General features: G+C 42.8%; 1 long non-coding RNA gene and 1 other non-coding gene across 2 annotated transcripts in view; both read right to left on the bottom strand.

Moving 5' to 3' along the window:
- The window catches only part of LOC149870580 (uncharacterized), a 145,831-nt gene that overhangs the window by 112,562 nt on the left and 10,671 nt on the right, over nucleotides 1-22,598 (bottom strand). The window lies entirely within an intron of this gene.
- On the bottom strand, nucleotides 19,109-19,273 carry LOC149870581 (U1 spliceosomal RNA). The gene has a single exon (XR_016440894.1). It is a non-coding gene; the product is annotated as a U1 spliceosomal RNA (small nuclear RNA).

Here is a 22,598-nt window from a genome sequence, read left to right as displayed (position 1 = left end):
GACACCAGGAGATATCCCATCAGTATATCTGCTATCCATAGGAATGTCAAACTGGCTCCTAAGTATGTGTTTCCTGAGTATCAATCAGTTTCCTGAGATGTTCCAACCAGATAATAGAAAAGACAATTTGATTTACACTATTGAGAATGCTTGAAAGAAGCTGAACTGAGAGTATAAAAAGTGTGTGTGCTGACACCACTCGCTTTCTTCTCAAGAGGCTGCAGGAGGAAGATCATCTCCCTTCAAGGATCATGCTGAGAACTTTGACCTGTCAGCTTTGCAACTCAAGTGCCTTGGACTGGTGAGATCCCAGCTCTCTCTCTCTTTTCTCTTCCCTCTCTCTAAGCATAGATTTCTGAACCTGAACTGTATTAATTAAGCTTGAGCTAAGTTTCCCCAAATACTTAGTGAAACCAGGGTAATACTGTAACTGTTTGTTTGTTTTTCCTTTGCATGTCTATTACTGCTGGTGCTGTTGTATATTTTATCTACTTAGCAATAAATAACTTTATAGTCAAACTGGTGGTAATTGGGTATATTTTTCCTTCTTTACTTCTCCTTCCCCACTTGCTCTGCAGCAACACTTCTTTTACTTAAGCTAAAGATCCCTGTGAAGCCCCAATATACTGTGGGGTATGCTCATCAAGAGGCTAAAAGATTGGGATGTGCTGAGTTTGAAACACATAAGGGGATCAGCTTGTACAGGCTGATTGACCCGGTTTGGCTCAGACATGCCCTAATGAACTGAATGCTGGCCCATGAGGGTGTCCTCTGGACACCCAGCCAGATTCAGAGGTATTCTGTTTAACTGTGTGCTTGTGTCTGACTGTAGTTATTGTTGCTCTGATGAACTGATTCTTGGCATATGAGGGTGTCAGCCTGTCCATGCTGATCAACCCGGCCAGGTCAGACGTGTCACGTTAATCTGTGTGTGTTTGTGTGTATGACTGATTTGGGGACTGGAGGAACCTGGCCCCACTGAACTGAGTCCTGCAAGATAGCTCCATTGGGGGTGAGGGCTTGCAGAAGGGAGAGATACAGCTCCGTATAGAAACACAAGTAACACAAGCAGCACATTAATAGAATTACCAAGACCCTAGCCCTAATAAATGGGCACACCCCAAAGTAGGGGGCAAATCTGATAACAAACCACAGCCTTGCTTCATGCCAGTATCAAAGCTCAACTCAGATGATGCTTCATTTTCATACCAGATGGTTGGTTCTCTCATGGAACTCCTTAAATAGGGAGAGTGCCTTTTGTGGATAGCCAGTTTTTGACAGGATCTTGTAGATGCCATTCCTGCTAACCACGTCAAAGGCCTTTTGTTGGTCAAGGAATGCTGCTTAGCTAGGTATCTGTTGTTCATGGCTTTTTTCTTGCAACAAATGTAGTGTGAAGGATGTGTTAGTCTTGGAGTGTCCAGCTCTGAATGCATAGTGGTTCTCAGAGTAAACACCCTCAGCAAAGACTGAGTGGAAGGGTCTTTTCAGCAGGACCCTTGAAAGCACCTTACAACCATGCTGAACAGCGATATCTCTCAGTAGTTGTTGCAGTCTGCTCTGTCACCTTTATTTTTGTATAGAGTAATTATCTTTGCATCTTCCAGATCCTGGGGTATATGGCTTCCTGGCAGGCACAGAGATGTGTGGCAGTTGCTTGCAAGCTTTCTCCCCCCTGCCTTTAGAAGCTTCTGAGGTATCTGATCATTGCCTGCTGATTTCCCAGGCACAACCTTTTTGATAGTTTTCTTTACATTTTTTAAAGTTGGTATTTGGTCTAGCTCTTGCATTATTGGAAGCTGGGAAATTGCAGCTAGGCCAGTATCATAGATAATGGCATCCTTTGACTGGAGTTCTTTGGAATGCTCGGTCCATCAGTCAAGTTGTTCCTGCCTGTAAGTGAGGATGGTCCCATCTTTGGCTTTCAGGTTTGCAGTTTTTTACAAGTTAAACCAAGTGCCTCTTTCATTCCATCATAGGTACTAGAAAGGTCCCCTCTTGTTAAAGCAGAGGATCCATGTGATCCGCCACGCCCACTCATAACTATAATGGGATTTTCTTATCACAAGTCTTGGAATTCTTTAAAAATGTATATGTAGATGAGGTACAGAGCAACCTGGCCTGGTTCTACCTTGTGCAGGATGGGGTCACACTAATTATAAGTGACAGGTTGAGAATGAAGGCAGCAGAGGGTTTCTGTGTGAACTGTTTGGGACCCTATTGGTGATATTTGCCAGACATTTAAGGCTGGTGTGGAAACAAGAATAATTGGAAACAGGAAAGAAAGGTGCAGCTCAGCTGTGGGAATGAAAAGTAAGTCAAAATATATTCAATGTAGTGGCTCATTATAATTTGAAAAAGAGTTGACACTGAGGGATACTACAAGTAATGGATACCAACCTATCTGTTCTTGTGATAGGTTCCCATCTGTCTGTTTGCCCAATAAGAACTGTATGTTTTATAGTCGTGCTCAGTGTTGGTGTTTAATCAACTTTATAGTTGGTTTCTATTACTGAGCACATGCTGCTTTTGGCAGCAGTTTAATGATAGTGGGTTTAATGAGGTTTTCTTGTATGTGAGTATCAGACAAGGGACTTTTTCCCCATGCTGATTGGTGGGGGGGAAACCTTGTCTTTTATTTAAGTAAATATAGTATGTACTACCTTGATTTTGCTTGTTGTTCTTTATTTCTCTGCTTATAACAAACACATGCACTAAAAAGGAAAGTTAACTACATTGACCACATCCTACACTGAACTACATTCAACTACATTCAATTCTAATTGGATTAGAAACCAGAAAAATATGATGTGACTTAAAGTGTTCAAACTGAATAGCTTGAACGTCAAATCCCAGCCACTCAAAATGATCTGTTGCTCATCATGAAGAAGCAACAATCCATGTATAATTTTGAAATTGTAATAATTTTGAAAAGTAAATAAGTTCAAAGTCACTATGATGTGATTGCAGTGGCTTATGAGCAAAAAGAAAAATGAGTAACTAAATAATATCTCACCTACTGAAGCTATGATTAAAGAATGAACTTTGATTTCTGTGTCACTCTATTAGTGCTGATTTCATAAATACTTTCCTCATTAGAACTTTATCCTGGTCTCACAGGGAATTTTTACACATACCTGTTCATCCTACAATGTGCTGGAGATCCGCCACTTTGGAGCAAACTTGATTAATCGAGTCTGCTTCACACACAAGCTGACCCACACCACTCTGTGCCACCTGCAATCATATAAGCAGCAAAATGTGCATCAGCACACAGAAATGGCTGCGGTGCACTTTTGAACTAAAGCACCTACTTTGTGTTTTACTTCAAAAGTGTGCCGCTGCCATTTTCCCAGCACTGACATGCATTTCACCGCTTATACAACTGCAAGCAATGCAGCGCCGAAAGTGCCCGGCAGGGCAGTGCTTGCTCGTAGTATGTTGTGATGATAAAATAATCCATCGCTTTTCCTTAACAGGCTATTATTTGCAGTCTTCTGGGCTAGCTTTGGATCAGATCTGGCACTGTTGGCAAGCTAAAATATTAACATCCCGTTGATATTTTGCAGTCTTTTTGCCAAACTAGATGAAATAACTCCCACTGAAAACCTTGATAATTGTCTGCTGAGTATTGAGGCATCTACATAAAACAGGAAGAGAGTTGTGGCTTATTACATTTCAAATAATCATAATTACTAAACGTAAAATTTAAAAAATACATATTGTGTGGCTTATGATGAAAAAGTGAGTAGTCAGTCTGGATTCAGGAACATTGAATAAAAGCCTTATGTTAGCACAAATAAAAAAGCTATGAAATACAGGCGTAATTCTGCAAGTTTTACTCATCAATATAGTCCTTACTCACATGAACATTCTCAGTGAGTAAACTGTCTATTTTCGCATGGGTAAGGGCTACTGAATGAGTAGAGGCAGCAGGACCATGTCTTTAGTGTTAAAAAATATATATGAGTAATGTCTAGTGAGACCTTTCCTTAAATTATAAACAGATTGACTTTGTAGGTTTGTTAATATACTAAAAATCAGTGAGGTAAGAACTAGAGGTTCTGCATATTTTGTTGTATTCTTCTCAGACTTAAAATACATTCCTTTAGACTATGAAAAACCAGAAAATGGAACTGTCTACACTTTTATGTGAAAGGAAATAAAACACTTTCAATCCCACATAAGAGAAGTCAAGCTCTTAGCATAGCCAAGTATAATATAAAGCAGTATGCATTTATAAAAGCAATAAACATTCCATCTCTAATGGGCTATGCTATCTTGGATAGTCTTTTTAATTTTCTCATATATCCCTGAAAGATGCTACATACTGGATTCCATAGTTAAAGAGCAATCAGCATAGCAGTCTTCAATTTACACTCATCAGATTTAAAACATAAACTATTTTTCTCTAATATGTAGCTTTCTGCCTAGAAATACTCTTGACTCTAAACAAAAAGACACTACTTTTTGCCTTCGGAGCAGACTTGAAAACTACAGAGATCTGAACTTCAGGCAAGACACTGGGATTTAAAGCACAGCAGCTATGTGGATTACAATAAGGTCAAAGAACCAAGAAGCCTTAACTTTTAACTATTAATCTTCAGAGCAATGATCTCATGCAGTTACACTGCTTGGACTTTTTTTGTATTCTCTGCAAAGCCTCAGTTTTCAAGTTTGGTCCCAGAGGGTAGAGTTACCTTCTGTAGAGTGTTAGCTGAATAGCATGAAATAGCTGACATACTACTTATTGTTTGGATTAACTGGGCTGTAGTAAGACCTTAGCATGAAGTGTCTTGGAAGTCTGAATAAGGTTAGCTCTTGGATCTCGTAATAGTCCCACAAGAGCCATCTGTAAACGATCATAATGAGGCAAGAAGCCGAGAGTAGGAGAAAATGTTTGGAACTTTATTTAGGGCTTTGCCTAAACAAAAGCTCATCCAGAATCACAGTACTCTTTTTATTTTAGTCCTTAAGCCCCCGCTTCCTGTCATAACCAAAACCACATACCAGCTCTGAATGTATAGACAATTAACAGGGTCCCTCTTGACAGCCTGGCTCTCAATCTGAAGTTTAGTCAACTTATTAAAACCATATTTATAAACAAAAAGCATTTTCTGATGTTCCCTGGACATTTAGAATTGAATGCTTTCAGAACCGCAAATGCTGGTAGGTCTGCTTCTTCTACTTTAGAGATACAAATAAATAACAGATGGAGAAAACACAAAACTATTCTTGACTTTTTAAAGTGAAATAGTAAATGTTATATCCTGGTAAGGGAATAAAAACTAAGTAAGTGTTAGTAGTAAAGTGAAGTGAACAAGTAAACAGTGTGGCCTGGAAAAGGCTACAAATATCCTGGTGCTTTTAAGAAGCTCAGCTGAAGGCATTTGCATTTTTTGATCTCATCTTGCCTTGCTCCATGCTTGGTTTTTCTTTCCAACGCAATCAAGTTTTCATCAACTTTGTGGTCTGGTGTCTCCTTTCCTCCCTCCTTTAGTGATCTGTCTCATTCTCCTGACTTAGGACTAAGAATTAGTTTTATCTGATACTTCAGTCTTTTTCCTGAAGATCCACAACTTGGTCACCTTAGATTTATTTATGAGGTTACAGTTTCACCAATGGATGAAAATACTATTTTCTTCATGCTGGTTTCCATTAAGTTTGGATGTCTTGATGGAAAGAGGTGTACCTGTGTGGTGCTCCCTACATACCTTTATAGCGTGTTTTTATATACAACCTTATATTTTCATATAAAATATTATATAAAACAAACCAGATATATAAATATATGAGTGTGTACACTAAAACATGGAGGGATGTATACTAAAAATAGATTACAAATAAGTATTCCATCAAAACGTTATTCAAAATAACTAAAAGGTCAGATTCTGTAAAGTTGGATTTACTCAAATTTAGAGCTTATTGTTTTTGAAATCTCACTTAAGCTACTGTGATTCAAGGTCAGAACAGCCAACAATTATATAAGCAACATAGTTTTGTCTCCTTCCAAATATGTACTGAAAAGATAGTTCAGCCACATCTCTTATAGAGTAGATCTGTTCCTTCCCATGCCATGTGCATCTCAGTAATGTTTAGAGTGGTGTTTCTCAACCTATTTGCCATAGTGGGCCACACTTACAGCTTCCAATGTGTTATATGGGCTGCACTCCACAACTGAAGGCCTCTCCCCTCCCCAGGCTATGGGACCAGTACCAAGGCCAGGGCTCATAGCCCCGACCCCACATCAGTGCCTGAGCCCTGTCTGCCACCCACAGGAGGTGGCAGTTGCTGTGGATGGAGTGGAGCATGTAACCCAGCTTCTCCCCTTCCCTACAGTAGAGCCTGTGGACACGGGGTGGATGTGGGCTGCCTACTGCAGGCTCAGAGCTCCCTGCCCTGCTACTTCTGCAGCCCAGCAGATGGGACCTGGTGCTGGCAGGTGGGGAAGCTCAGTGCCGCTGGCGGGACCCCCACCCCGGCTGCACCACCATGGCAAGGCACCCCTTGCCTACCTGACAGCAGAAGTGGCATGGAGTTTTGCGCCCACTGCTGCAATATGAGCAGGGGGCACTTTGCCATGGTGGCATGGCTGGTGTGAGGCTCCCAGCAGCAGCACTGAGCTTCCCCACTCTGCTGTGCCACAGAGGCCTGAAAGGAGAGGGCAGCAGGGCAGAAAGCCTTGAGCCCACAGTGGGGAGCCTGCATCTGCCCCCACCCCATTTCCAATTCTGGGGGGCACATGTCTCCCTCCTCTTGAGCATGTACGCTGGCAGGGAGCCAGCCCCTCTGCTGCCACCTGGATAAGCTGCCTGTGGCTCTATCTCAGGTGCAGACCCCACAGCTGCACATTTTCACCCCAGCCACTACACACCTCCTTGGCTGGGCAGTACCCCCATCACTGCCCTGCCCTGTCTTGCCATGCTTTGCACTACCCTACTCTACTCCCTCTCTTACCAGGGGGCATCAATCTGCCCCAACTTCTTCCCTGCATAGATTTACCTGGAGGGAACTGCAAGAGCTGCTCTTCACACTGCCTCACTGCCACGTGCATCCAGTTGCCCTCTTCCCACTCCTCCCAGCCCCAAACAACCCCTTGCAGGCTGCAACTCTGCCAGCCTGGAAGGGGAGACCCACCATTTCCCATGTTTTTTTCCATTAAAGTAGAAAATCTGTGAAAATTCCCTTGAAAGGGGAAAATCCATGTTTTTCTGTGTTTTTCCATGGCAAATGGAAAACCTGGATCCCTGACTCTAACAAACCATAGGTAGAAATCTTTACTTTTTTTTTAACGGGCTGTCACATGAGCTGCAGCAGTGTGCTGATTGGACCACACGTGACCTGGGTCATGGGTTGAAAACCACTGGTTTAGAGAATAGCCCACTTTTTGTATAGAAGGTTGAACAGACAGGGGATAGAGAAGGGTTCATTTGTCTCTGTGAGCAAATTATCATGAGTACACAGCATAAGTAAAGATAGCTAAAGAAAGCATTACTGTAAGGGCCATTACTGAAAGGTGCTGCTATCTCCAGCCATGCTCTGAATATTTTGTTGGCAATGGAGGACACTCAACCCCATGCAGTAGACACTTAATATCTCACATGACGAGCCCTACATATCCACTTACAGGTTCCAGATTAAGTTCAAATATTTTCTACACTTGCTTTATTCCTTAGCCTTAAAAGTCAAAATAAAGAGCTCCATATAAGTATTAGTATGGATCTCTCTTTCTGCTGTCTCCATGACTTGTACTCTATACTTAATACTTTATATTGAAAAATTTGTAATTTAAAAATTTTAAATTTTAAATTTAAAAAATGGAATTCAGATCAAGCAAAAGATAATTATCGTATAATTATTTTTTCTAATTCCTGCCATTGACGTGCTAATCATGATGGTGCACTATTGTTTTATTACATGGCACATGTAATGGATTACAGTGCCTTTCATTTCATTACAGGGCACTTTGCTTTCCCTATCAACACAGCAGTTCATTCTCAGATGCAGAAATGCACAGCTTTTTGCAAAAATCTTTCAAATTCTTGATAGGTGTGCAGAGACATTGCAGCCAATTTCTGTCACTACTGCAGACAGAAATATCAAACTCATTTTACTCATTTTTCCATTCAACAGTCCAACTTTCCAACAATAGCAACTGAACCAATGAAGAAGAAAGTAGAAAGGCAGAAAAACAAGTGACGACAAGAAAGAATGGAATGGCGTACAGAAGTAAAAGGGATAAGGTGAGAGAAATGAGAAGAAAATTTAAAATTAAGCATAAATTTGTACAAAAGCAAAAAGATTTTTAAGGTATAAGGGAAAATGAATGAAGCCATGAATCTAGAACAAGAGAAGACCAAAGAGAAACAAGAAAGAGAAGTTCTGCTAAACATATGGCTTGGATAAAAGACAATAAAATGTACTTGGTGTGCAACTGCAAATATTTGAAGGGCAACAATTTTATGGAATTGTTAGAATTATTTAGGATTTTTCAAGGAGAAATAACAATGGGATCATGCTGAGTCGAGAATAAAATTGACATTAAAAACGAATGTTGATAAGACTGAAAAGAACATATTGGTCTTTTTAGATTAATTGTAGACTGGATAAAACATTGTGCCACGTGTAGTTCTGATATATTTGAGCCAATCAGTCCTTTTTAGTGAGGGGATGTGTGTTCAGCAGCTCTGTCTTGTATCTTACTATTTTGCAAGATCCTTATCTTCTGTCCCAAAAATACCAGTGACAAGGCCCAAGGCAGGGTGCAGCTTGGACCAAATAAACAATCCTCCAACCAGCCCCTCCCTTTGTAAAAGCTAGGTACTAAATCTGCTCTAGTATACATATTTATGAGTAAATTGCTCCAATAGCCAATAACTTCCCCCCACACACACCACCCTTTTTAAAATAATGTATATAGTGAAATAATTTAATTTTGTATTCCAAAACTGATAACTATTCCCCCAGTGTAGCCATGTCACTTAATCACATGAATAGATAATTTTCAGCCAAGCTGATAAATCGCAATCACCTCAAAAAATTAAGTAGAATAAGTGAATAATTTGGGGTATCCAGTAGGAAAGAAGATTTTCAAAGGCACAGGTAGTATATAGACCAAAGTTGGGTAATTATTACAGCTGGAGGGCCACTTAATGAGTTTTGGTGAGCTGCCAAGGGCCACAAGAGAACTCTGTCCATTAACAGGTGCCCCACCCCCTGGTGGCCATCTTGGGACCAGGAGTCCCATCCCTAACCCCTGACTTTTGCCACTGGAAGTCCCTCCTCTTGCCCCGAGAAGTACTCCTTTTGGGAGCAGGGTTTACCATCTTGGAACCACAAAATAAATGTACTAAAAATCAAACATCTACAATAACATATTTAAATTTTATTTAAAGAAATATTTTGTACTGATTTATGTGTGTTTGCATGGTGTATATAGAGGAGATTGCATAATAGCTTAAATTAGCCTTACTTTTGTATATTGTGTGTGGGGGATGTGGTTGGGGGGTATGCATGGGTGTGGGGTTTGTGGAAGTGTGGGGGTTTGTGTGGGGGTTTGGGATGGGGGTTCATTGGGAGGTGTGGGTGTAGGAGAGGATGTAAGGGGATGTGGGAGAGGGTGTAGGCGGGGTTTAACTATGGTGGGGTGTACATGGGGATTCCCCCCCACAAACTCCCTGCAGCAGCAGCAGCAGGCAGCAGGCCTTCAGGGAGTTTACAGCCCATGGCACACAGAGCCCCCTGGTGGTGCACGGCTCCTACCAAGTCTCGGGAGCTATACACGATGGCAGGGAGTGGGGCCAGGCGAGCTGGCTCCATCATGTGGAGCTCCCTGCTGCTTTCAGCCAAGTCCCAGGAGCTGCACTTGGCAGCAGAGAGCCAGGTGTCTGGGTCCATTGTGCAGGGCTCCCCCTCATGGTACATGGCTTTGGCTGAGTTCTAGGAGCTGCAAGTGAGTTGCAGGGAACCCTGCACTTCCACTGGATTGGGGTTCATGCTCCCACTGCCCCACCCCAGCCCAGTGCACTCCCACTCAGCTGCAGCTTCTCCCTGCCTGCTTCTGTTTCTCTACCTGCTGCCTGGAGTGCTGCAGCAGGGAAAGAAGGAAAAGTCACCGAAGGCCAGGGGAGTAGTGCAGTTCCCCAGGTGCCTGCAGCAGCAGCAGCCCCATCCTGAAGCTGCGTGCACTGGTCAAGACCAGAGCTGGGGCCAGGACCTTCCCACAAGCAAAGATGGGAGCACAGTGTGTTGCCCCAGTGGAAGTGGGTGGGCTCAATATGGAGTGTAGCAGCGGCAGCCATAGGCTGGCCTGGATACAACTAATTGGTGGGCACTCACTCACAGGCCAGATGAAAATGGCTGGTGGGTTGGACCTGACCCTCAGGTCATATTTTGCCTGCCCTTGAGTTAGACATATCTCACTGACTTCCATTCTTTTTGGTCAACTGTAGTCTTGAAGTTTTATGAACCTTGCCCCCTTCAAAGCCCCAAGAAAATATATCTATTCTTTGCCAGAACAGCACCTTTTAGAATCCTGCTCCCTACCATTTATTTCTTCCTGCTTCTTGATTATCTTCTCTCACAAGCACCTTTATTGGAGCTTAGTACTTCTGGAAGGTTTAGGCTTAGACAATCCCTATTGTAAATTCAGAATAGTAATTGTTTCCTGCTCTGCCCTACTCTTGGCTATATAAACAACTTCAAATAACTACCTTCTACAAATGAGGTCTTTGGTTCACCTGGCAAAACCAAATTCCATTACATCAAGCTCCCACTTAATTTTTATGGAAGAAAAATAATACTCCAATTCTACACTGCACCTGCAGCGGTAGAACTGAGAGACTAAGTACCACAACTCTATCAGGTATTGATTTTTCTTTGGGACAATTATCCATTTGAGTCATAGACCACAGCTGATTTCTGAAACAGAGGAAAGGTCACACCTCTTTCAAGAGCTAAGCATTGCCCCCTCAGGCTCCAAAACATCATTTTCCTTTGAAGATTATTTTCCCTTCCATTTCCATTTTCATCTGAAGGGAAGTAGATACTTTTCACCATTCATATGTTGGGCTGAAACAATGTCTAATTTTTCCTCAATACATTTCTGTTTGTACTATGAATTCCTTATTGAAGAAATACATATGTACAAACAAAAACACTGTTGATGTGATCCTTAAGGCTAGGGACAAAAATTATACATAAATCAGTATGAGTGATTGGAAATGAGTCTAAACCTATAACAGAAGAGAAGTGCACATGGACCATTTTCAAAAAGGCCAAACCCTGTTTAAGATAAACCTGATGGATGTAGTATCAGAATGAATCAGTTTAGGTTAGGCCACTCTATTGAACTTCTGTGCCAGATCCTCTCATGACTCAACTTAGGTCATAGTCTACCAGTATCCTAGGATGCTTTGTGGCCCCTGCTAAGCCACCCTTGCAAGGCTGGTAGGTAGCCTCTTCCCCACCTCATCTGCTTTGGGTGAGCTGAACCAACTCCACCCACAGGCTGTCACAGAGCCAAGTCAGCAAAAGCCTCTGCTCCCCAGCCTCACTGGCATCATCACTGGGGCAAGTGAGGGGTGGAACTGAGCTCCTACCCCAGCCCTGGACCCTTCCAGCTAGAGTCTGCACAGTGGGAGCCAGGCTGTTGTGGAGGGGGTTTTCCCCTGTCACTGTATGGCTCAGCCAGGCTGTGGGGCTGCTTGCCCCAGCCCTGCTGCCCCACCATCCTGTTTCTCAGCCATGGGAGAGTAGGGGAGGCAAACAGAGCCTCACCTCAGCTCTCCCAGCTGCATCTGCACAGTGGGGTCAGGTTCATGTGGTGTGAGTACCTGCTCCCCACCCCCAGTCACTGCCCAGCACCACTGATAGGCTCTTGCCTGAGCCTGTCATCAGTGGTGGTTCAACTGTCTGGCTCTAGTGGGGAGGGGTGGTGCTGGGCCTGCATGATGGGGGCATCTGCTTCCCCACCATGCCCAGTGAAAACCCCCCAAGATTTAGAGATTATGACAGCCATATTCCTTAGGGCTCAGGGGTTTGACTCACCCCCAAGTCCTAGGGATTGTAACAGACTTGTTCCCTAGGGCTCAGAGGCGCATGAAAACCCCTAGACCCTGGGGATTGTGGCTGCTGCAATCCCTAGGACTCAGAGGTTTTTCTCTGGGCTTGGTACACTGTGGGGGGCGCAGATGCCCCTACTGTGCAGGCCCAGCACCGTCCCTGCTCACACAGGTCAGGCAGCGTAGGTACAGGGGCCTGCCCAGCTGCTGGCTGCTGAGGGAGTGGAGCTGGGGAGAGGGCTGGACCAGCTGATCAGTGGTTGCCCAGCTGCTGGGAGGTGTGTTTGAGTACCTCCGACTTGCTGGCATCAGCCAGTGTAGGCAAACTGCTTCCCCCATGCATAGAAAGGGGGATTTCTGTTTTGTTTCCTCCTGACCCAATCTAGGGCATTTAAAGGAAGGTGTAAAACTTAGAGTGCGTCCACCTTGGGCTTTCTGAACCTCAGTACTTAGCCTAAGAGACTAGAAAGGCTTTTCACAGGCTGAAGTTAAGTGAACCTGCTTATGGGATGTGTTCTCTACAAAGCCTGCTAGCAAGGCTACTACAATGAACTCTGGTGCAAAGCATCGAGTAATCTGCAAGCCCCATGAATACAGTAACTTGCTATTTAGTGTTATAAGGCAGGACAAGGTTTTAAGGCCTGTGCTTGGCTAATTAATAATCAGATTTCTGATGTAATACCTACATATTTGTCCTTAATTTCTATATCTTTCACATATAGCATGTTTAGTCACCAGTTGCCTTTCTTTTAACAACTGTAGGAAAATGCTGCTGTTTTGTCAGACCACTGTATAATCCAGTGTGTTGCAGTATTTTAGGCGGGTGACTGAAGAATATTTTCCAGTAAGCTGTGGATGGCCTTAGAACTTCCATGAAGTACAAAATATTTGTGAAAATGATCCCCACAGCAAAGAAAAAGTTATTTTCTCCTATTAATCTAGTTGGTACAGGGTACAATTTGAAGTGACTGAAGATGCTTAATCTCAAGGCAGGGGAGGGTGGCAATTGCCAGATTTTGGTATGGCTTTTATTTTATAGACATTTATGTCTTCATCTTTTTTAGCAACAGGGAAAACAGAACCGTACCCTTTCACTTTGAGGCATTTCAGTAACCCCTAGTTTCAGCATGTTTTCAGTAACTGCTTTTCCAGGCCTCATTGTAGTTGCAACCCGCTCAATAGGAACACTATTTCAAATTCTGTGTTACTGTCAAACCAGTCTTAGGCACTCATGGAGCAAGCCAAGTTCAAGTAAAAGTGTGGAAATGAAGTTTGATGCTGCTTTGAATTGGGAAGTGTTGAGCATTCCTGGGTTGCATGTGGGTGGCAGAGGATTAGTTCCTGGAGACAGCCTGTTCTCAACATGCGATGGTGTCAGGCTAGCATTACTAATTTTATCACTAAACCCCAAGAGTTAATGCAAGGAAAACTGCAAAGATAACAAAAGTCACTTTTTTTCCTTAATGACATGGAGTCTCAGACAGCAAAGTGTAATCTTGCACAAATCTCAGACCCATACTTCTATGGCACAGGAGTGTGCTTGTCAGAATGAGTTTGCTGTCAGAGTAAAATCTGGGCAAAGGGGAACAAAAAGCTGAACTAAGACATGTTATCTGAGAAGTGCCCTGGATTCCACCTTTGTTTCCACTTAGGTTGTTTATGATTTGTGCTATAGCTCTGCAAAGGGAAAATAGCTGAGTTTTCAACATGTACCCATATGATCACCATCTCTATAATGTTTCATGTCCTTGACTAAAAGCAAGTCTTGTCAGAAAATAAACTCTCTAAAACATTTTTCTTTGCTGTAAATGTATAGGGCTTAAACTGTGTCAGCATTTCAGTAACAAGTTTTCAACTCATCACTGGCAGGGAATCTTAGCTTACAATTAACTGCTGGAGAGAGAGCGAGAGAGAGGGAGACAGGATCCTTATATATGTTAATGTGCAAGCAGGCATGTCAGTCCCACAAGCAATTTATTAAAAGATATAAATTTAGTTCCTCAGAAAATATAGTAGATTCAGAGTCATAAATGCAGATCGATACATAGCATATGCACTTACATCATCCAGGAAAAATATTTTTAAACCTTAAAGTAAGTCTTAAGGGGAATTAAGACAATTGATAAGGGATGACTCTCTCCATTCCCCACAGTGGTTCTGCTTCCATTCACTTCTATATACTTTCTCCTCTCCCCAAAGGAAGGTAGGGTAGGAGCAGACAGTCCTTGCTCTGGGAATGGGTTCTGACTTGACAATATACTGCAATAACAGTGGACTACAACAATGAACCTTCTCTGATTCATATGGCAGCATATTCTAACCTTAGAAAACTTGCTAGCCCTTGAAATACTTAAGAACTAAAAATCAACCACTTTCCTAAAGAGTAAAGCCTTATCAACTTTCAGTCAACATTTGGAACAGAATATGCAACTTGACTATGTAAATTGTTTATATTTTACCAGATATACCATGAGGTAGCAGTTAATTTGTTTTTTCTAAGACCCAAGCATGCATCTTGTAATCTATACTAGAAGACAACTCCTCCTAAAATCAATGGAAATGTTATTAAAGGAGCGAGGTTTACTTGGATTGATTTAAGGAAAAAGATTTACTTGGATTGGAAATCCCTTGCAACATTAATTCCATAGACCTCAACTCGAGAGAAATTTTTTACCAACAGAAGGCCACATTACTTTTTTTTTCCAGACTTGGGCTAACTGTTGCATTCAGATTTCTTCTACTCCAAGGATCTCCAGAAGTCTCTGTATATAATGTCCCTTGTCTGACTGACCCTGTGGAATTCCAAAATGTGTAGGATTTTAAAAGTCTACCCAGTCCAGCAGAGACTGAGACACCTATTGGGACCTAATTGGGATTTTGGCAATGATAGGAAGAACACACTGATGCAAAAGTAATCCAAAACTAATAAAAAGTTTTGAATGCCTGTCAGCTAAAAATGTAGATTAGGGCTCTAGCCAATTTCTATTTTATCATTGGAAGAAAGATCATTTTTGTTAGTCCCAGGAGCTAACTGTGTACCAACATATACTTTCAGCCCATCAATATAAGATAGATATAGATGGCAGTAGGCAGCAACCCAGTTGAATACAACGTTAAAATTGCCAGCAACTCTGTTTATTTCTATCCACTATGTTATGTTTGGATTCACAAACATTTTCTGACCTGCATGTCCCAATAATATGCATGTTAAAATGCAAAACACACACATGAATATAAAATGCACATCAAATATATCTGACGTCAAAGTATAAAAGGCACAATTGTGAAATAATGCCTACCCGCTTTGTGAGAGTAGACTCCTATTTTTAATAACATATAAACCCCAAACACTTTCATGCCAGATGTCCAATATGAGATCCACATTTGAAAGATTGTGGGTGATCAGAAAGAGAGAGAGAGAGACTGAGATTTTAACTGCCCTTAAGGCTGAATTGATAACTTCCAATATGACCTTTGCCAATGCCAAATTCCTTGGATTCTTCAAAGAATCTCTACACAGAAAGAATGGGAAACAAAGAATGAAAGGGCACACACTGGATTTAGCTCTTTTTATTTGTACAGTAACACAGACTAGCTGAGACCTTTAGCACAGTATACCAAAATCAGTGAGAAATCATTCATGAAGTGAGATAATTGTCCCAAGGAAGATGAGCATACATGAAAGAAATACAAGATCTTTACATTGTTTGGAATTGGGAAAATAAACTGTAATAGATTAAAGCATTTAACTGATAGGCTAAGGAAAATGACAAAGAATTGGTAATATTGTGAGGATATATGGCCTAATCCTGCCCCCATGTTAAGTTGGTTGGAATTATGCCCTTGAGAGCATGATCAAGCAGTTATTAGACTAGACCTTCTTTACCATTCACTTAGAACTTTTTCCAAAATAATTAAGGATAACTCCAAAGGACCTGAAATTGCTTTCTTGCTGATTATTGCAGTTGATAGTAGCTTGACATTTTCAGAGTTATTTAATTCTGACTTCCTGTGCCAAACTGGTTCATTAGGCAAAACAGTGGAAAGATATATTTCTGCTATGGAAAATGGTGTAGAAACTCAAAAGATAAACTGTTAGCTCAGTCATGATCAATTTTCAGACTTTGAAGCAGGTTTTTTTTCTACTGTTGCAGAGAAGTCACAGGATCAGGTGGGGTATCATTTATTAATTTATTCAATGTAAGTGTTTTTGTCTATATTATATATTTGTGCCCTGTTATTTGTAAGCCAGCATAGAGAAATAGGCAGCCCTAAAAACCTCTCCCCAGTCATCTGAATCAGTACTAGAACTAGCTGGAAGCAGCTATCTTTATTGTGTCTGCCCCTAGTCCCTCTATACTGCTATGGAACCTCCCTTCCTTCTGCATTAATTCCTCTCCAGTCAGCAGCCAGAAGAGCTGTAATAGATTTACAATAATATAAATTGCTTTGTGAAATACAGAGGGATATCTCAGCAAATATTCTGACAAGTGATGTGCGTGCATGGTAGCAAGAACATTTACTCACTATCAAGAGTAGAGCGTTCAGATTAATTGGAGATCTCTCATAACTGGCTTTCTATACAAATGAAATGTAGTAAATCACATCTACGTAGACTTCAATAAAGCACCTGGGCTCAGCCCAGGAAGCAGCTGTGGTTGTGAGAAGGTGGGTTACTCTTTCCTGCCCGCTTCCCCAAGACAATGCTGGCAAGGCAGGTAAGTGAGGAAGGAAATGGCTGGAGTGGGGCATAAGCCAAAGGGGTCAGGGATCTGGAGGGTGAGCCTTGAAGGATGGGGGTTGAGCTCTGAGGGACCAGTGGGTAAGGGGTGAGCTCTGAAGGACCAGAGGAGAAGGGTGAACACCAAAGGGCTAGGGGCATGGGAGGTAAATCACAAAAATCCAGGGAGGTGGAAGATGAGCTGTTAAAGGCCGGGGGGTGGGGGAGCTGTGGGGCAGGAGTGGGGGTGATTTGAAAGGGACCAGGGGTAGGGCAGTGAGCCCCAATGGACTAGGGGCAGGGATTGGGCTGGATAGCAGGGAACTGGGTGTGGGGAGGAGCCCTGGAGCCGGAGTGAGCCCAAATGGGAGGAGAGGGGAATGACAGAGGACTCCCCCAGTTGCTGGCTCTTCCTACTGTCATGCTGGAGCAAGATAAAGTGTCCAACCAGAGAAGGCTGGGAGTGATACATCCTGGGATCTTGGGATCATAACTTGTTTTGGCCCCATAAGCTGCAACACAAGCTGCCCAAGATGAACTAGAGATAGTCCTTGCTGGAAACAAACTGTCTCTGAGACTCTCAGAGGGCACCTAGCTCATGTTTTCCTGTTCTGATATATGGAAACTCCTGTTTTAGGAGCTCTTAGCACGTCTGAAAGGTAACATGTATCACCATCCTTAGAGAGTCCCACATCCTTATAATCATGGAACCTGTCTGACTGAAATAAAAGAAGAAGAAAAAGAACTGGGTGCATTAGTTGATCAAGGAATGACTTAACCATCAATGTGATATGGTTGTGAAAAGGGGGTGCATCTACATATGCTTTTTACCTCAAAGTTGACTAATTAGCTCTACAGTAAAGTGTCACAGTCTACATGTGCGCCACTATTAGGGCACAGTACATTAATTAAGATAAGATAATACTGTTTAGGACAAGTACTATCTTACAGCAAAGTAATTGCATGTGATCAAGCACACATGTAGTCTGCAACAGGGGCTGGCTGGGGAATTAGGGTGCTAAAGTGTAGGAATTGACTGCCGATTAGCCTCACACTGTAGCACCCTTGTGCCCCAACCAGCCCCTTCACTGCCCAATGCTGCCATCTGGAGCCTAGGGCTGACCCTCCAGGCCCCATTCCAGCCTGGTGCTGGTCCACCCCAGCTCAAAGTGCTGTGGTCCGGGCACACACGTAGATGCTGCACCTAGGAGCAGCTGACTTGGGCGTAAACTGCACCAGTTTATCAGGGTACATTAATTGCATGTGTAGATGCATCCAGGCAGATGCAATCCTAAAATGCATTAGGAGAGGTATTTCAAAAACAATATTAACGTCATTATACAGAGCTCTAATAACACCTCATCTGGAATACTTTTTACAAGTTTGGTTGTACAGGCTTAAAAAATGATCATTCAAAATGGAACTAGTATAGAGTGGCTACTGCAACTTTCAAGGGAATGGAAGGCCTATTGTATGAAAGGCGATTAAAAGAACTTGGCTTTTTTAGACTAGCAAAATAAATAAATTAAAGGACTAAATAACCCAAGAGAAAGATCTATTTAAGCTAAAGGACAATGTTGGCACAATAACAAATGAGTATAAACTGCGGGTGAATAAATATTAAGCTGGAAATTAGATTAAGTTTTTTTACTATCAGGGAACTAAGAAGCTTTCCAACAGGCATAGTGGAGAAAAAAGACAAATTTAGCTAGTGTTAGGACTTTGTTTCCTCACCTTGTAGAATTATTTATATGACATGGTTCCTTTGTTATAGGTCATCTGAATGAGGTACAGTTGTGAACTGATAATTCACATCTCCTGCTGAAATGTATAGCTAATTATGCTTCCATAATATGTATTAATATATGCCCCTTTCATTCTCTCATGTTTTTCCATATGTCAGAACCAAACTTAGGATAGCATAAGATAATATAGCATACTGAATGTTTCTTATGAGGAAGATAGTAACATTTTTATAGTATCTTCCATCTTGAAAGACCACAAGGTGGCATCACATAACTGGTGGCTGTTCAGGGCTAAAGGTAAAAAATAGAAAGCTGAATAATACTGAAAATAGAAACAACACTACAATTATATATATACAATATCTAGTGTTTCAAGGGCCCGATCAGTTCTGAATTCACTTAGGTAAATCTCAAGAGTCAAGTTCCAAATTTCAACTGAACAGAGCTCAATTGTTCAAGCTGTATGGGTCTAACACAGGGTAAGTATCCTGTCTCCCAGACCCATCAACCTGGGTCTTCCAATACTCTCCAATTCTGTGGAAGGTATCCTATGTGCAAGTCCAGGACCCAAGGAGCAAGCCAGGGGAAAAGCAAGAAAGCAGTTCTGCGTTGCCGAAAAAATTGCAGTCAAGTTTCCTGCGTTTGGGGAAATTTGCAGGGGTCTGCCTGCCTGAAGTGCAATGGATAGGCCTCACCCTGGAAAAATGACCTCTGTGATCATGGGCTCTCCCCTGCCAGGTATGTATACCATACTTGATATTAGCACACAAGAACCCAAGAAATGAAAATAACACATGGTAACACTTTACTGGGTAACAGGATGGACTAATAAGAATCTTTCTGTATTTTTCCCTTTTAGCTGAGTCTAACCTTTCTCTGAAGTTTTCCAAATCCTAATAAATATTTCTAAGCTATGAGCATCCAACATGAACCTACATAAAACATGTATATTCATGAAATCACCATATCAGTAAAATACTTAAGCACACTGTTAACTATTACCTCATGAATAGTTCCAGTGATTCACTGAGATTCTTCTTAGGGTAGACATGTTTAAACAGTTTAATGAATCAGAACTTCATTGTGGAATCCATTGGCCTGCTCCTGCTTTGGCAGATCTTATGCTGTTAATTGTTGGAAGCATTTTATAAAATAGTTTAAACATTTTCTGTGTCTTCTTTTGCTTTATGGCTTTAGGAATTATAAGTAATTTAAAGAGCCCCCAATGTCTGCCATCGGAGGTGGTTCAAGCACCTACTCTGAACACCTTCAAGAGCAAATTGGATGCTTATCTTGCTGAGATCCTATGACTCCAGCTGACTTCCTGCCCTTTGGGCAGGGGGCTGGACTTGATGATCTTCCGAGGTCCCTTCCAACCCTAATGTCTATGAAATCTATGTTATCTATAAATCTGACGTATATACCACTATACTGTCCATTACCTTGTCCATTCAATTACCCATATGTGTAGGGGTGTCATACTGAGCGTGTCTACACAAGATGCTTAACTGCACAGTACCATAGTTTACTGTGCAGTAAGCGCACACGTCTACACATGCTCAGGCTTACTGAGCAGTAAAAACACTTAATAGCGAGTAAATATGCAGATAGCAAATTTACTTGCAATTAGTTACTGTGCAGTTATGCATGTATAGATGTGACATGAGAGCAAGTTTGCTCCTGAGTCATTCCTGCTACTAGGGGGTTGGCATGAGGCATGAGGCTACACCCAGGGCTCTAGGCTTGGAGCCTCTCCTGCCCCAGGGCTGGGCTGCCTCTATGACAGCCCCTGCATCAGATCTTTAAAAGCCTGCAGGCACTCAGAGCCCTGAGCCATACCAGCAGGGAGCCTGAAGCCACTCCAGCCCCTGCATCTCCCTGGGAAGGTGGTAGGTCAGCTTCACTAGCCTGCCTGCACCCCAGCCTGCTGGCTGGCACTGCATTGCTGTGCGTTCACTAGGCCCGTGCCATCCAGGCACTGCAGGCAGCTTCCCAGGCCTGGAAGCACAGGGACAGCCATATGAGTGCCCAGCAAGCTGGTGCAGGACCCACAATGGTGTCCTCCTCATCTGCAGTCATACCCATACCCAGTACCTGGGGCCCAGCTGGTCACAGGAGGAAACCGGCAATCTTGTGGCACTGTGGGGTGCTGCAGAGGTTGCAGCACCAGTTCAGATGGGGCAGGTGGTCCAATGTCCATGTCTATGAGGGACTGTCAGCCAAGAAGCTGAAACATGGGCATGACCAGTCAGCATGGTAGTGCCACATAAAGGTCAAGGCCTTGTGGGCACACCAACTACAATAGTTGGTTGTGGACTGCATGAAAGTCCACACTCTTTATGCAGCAACTGATGACATCCTCATGCCCCAGGACCCAGGCCACACCTTGCCTGATCCCCTGTCCTGGCCTAGCATCCCCAGTGACACATGACCAAGTGATGGCTCCTTGAGTGTCCAGCAGCCTGTCCCACAGAGTTTCCTGGCTGTACCCTCCACCAGCAATTTGGGAAGCCCCTGCCAGGAAGCACAGCCAGCCATGAACATGCTGTCTGTCAGAAGTGTCAGCTTCTCCCTGGGTGGGGGGAGGGGAGATGGGGACTCACAGCTAGGCACCTGCTCACTGCATCCCACCATCTAAAGACACCACCCAAAGCCAACACTTTTGCTGACTGCTGGGGCTGCATGGAGCTTCCAGCCATGCCGACCCTGGCTGATGAGGGACTGAGGCTGGAGCTAGGTGAGGGGCAGGCACCGCACAGCTGGCAGGATGTGGGACTAAGCCACGAGCACCTCATTTGTGGGGCATGGCTCCTGCTGCTATGTGCACCCCAGGAGGCATGGGGGGCATGTGCCCCCAGATAGGCACAGGACAGGAAAGAATGCTGTGGGCTGGGGCCAGGGCTAGTCCGGGCTCTTCCCAGTGGAGGGGGCACCACGCTGTGCTCAGGGTGGGTGGCAGCAGTGCTCGGAGGGGAATATGGGGGGTTGCAGCCCCCCATATTCACTGTAGCTCACCCAACTCCTACACCAGCACCACCATACCACACTCACCCACCCTGAGACAGCTCCTTGTCCCACAGCCTAGAGCCCCCAACCACCCCTACCCTGGGGTCCCAGGAAGCAGGACCAGATTTGCAGCAAACCATGCACCTGTTTCCCTGCATTTGTACACACCTGCCTGGCACCATTTACTCATAAGGAATTTAATCATGAGTACACTGCTGCAGCAGCAAATGTACATGCAGATGTGCCCACTGTGTATAATGCTTTATAGGTGTAAATTTCATTTATGTACAAGGTATATCCCAACTATAGATCAGTAAAATCATATAGCATCTTTATTGTGTCTTGCTCTGTGAATCATTTATTGTGTTTAATTTATTACAAAAAAATGTTTATTTTATTTTTCTTATATTTGTCACACTGGTGTTTATACACACACACACACACACACACACACGTTCAGTCAGAAATTATTTAAAACTACTACAAAGTTCAAAGCTTAGAGTGCTCTTTTCAAGGTGTTGTAATGCTTCTAAGCATTGTTCTGTTTTAAAAACCATTTTCTTACTGGAAATTAAAATGTGTAGTAAAAATTCTCTAGGATGGACTCTTTTTATTATAGGAAGATAATTTTTCTGAGTGTTACTATGGCTAGTATGTTTCAAGACTTTACCCTGGTTTATTGCTAGACCAGATATCATCAATACCTGAAAAAAAATGTAATATTTGTTAAACCCTTTCTACAGTTGTCCATTGTCTCACAACTTCTGAAATACTGCACACCACTATAAATATCTTCAGAAGCCAAGAATCTTCTGTTTTCTGCCAGAAGGAATGTTATAAAAAGGGGAACAGAGAATATGTGATTGAGACCATAGCCAAAAGTAATATTATTGAAGGAATCTTTACAAAACTGACTGGCTAACTACAGCCAGGATCCACTGTAGCAGAATTTGTTACCCAACTACATGGTGATTTTAGGTCCTGACCCAACACCCACCGATATTTATGGGAGTCTTTCCATGAATTTCAGTAGGCTTTGGATCAGAATATTAAAAAAATCAGTTC

This window comes from Crocodylus siamensis, chromosome 2, assembly GCF_052110815.1.
Source record: "Crocodylus siamensis isolate JL-2025a chromosome 2, ASM5211081v1, whole genome shotgun sequence".
Lineage (NCBI taxonomy): Eukaryota > Metazoa > Chordata > Crocodylia > Crocodylidae > Crocodylus > Crocodylus siamensis.
This window is presented reverse-complemented; position numbering and strand designations above follow the sequence as displayed.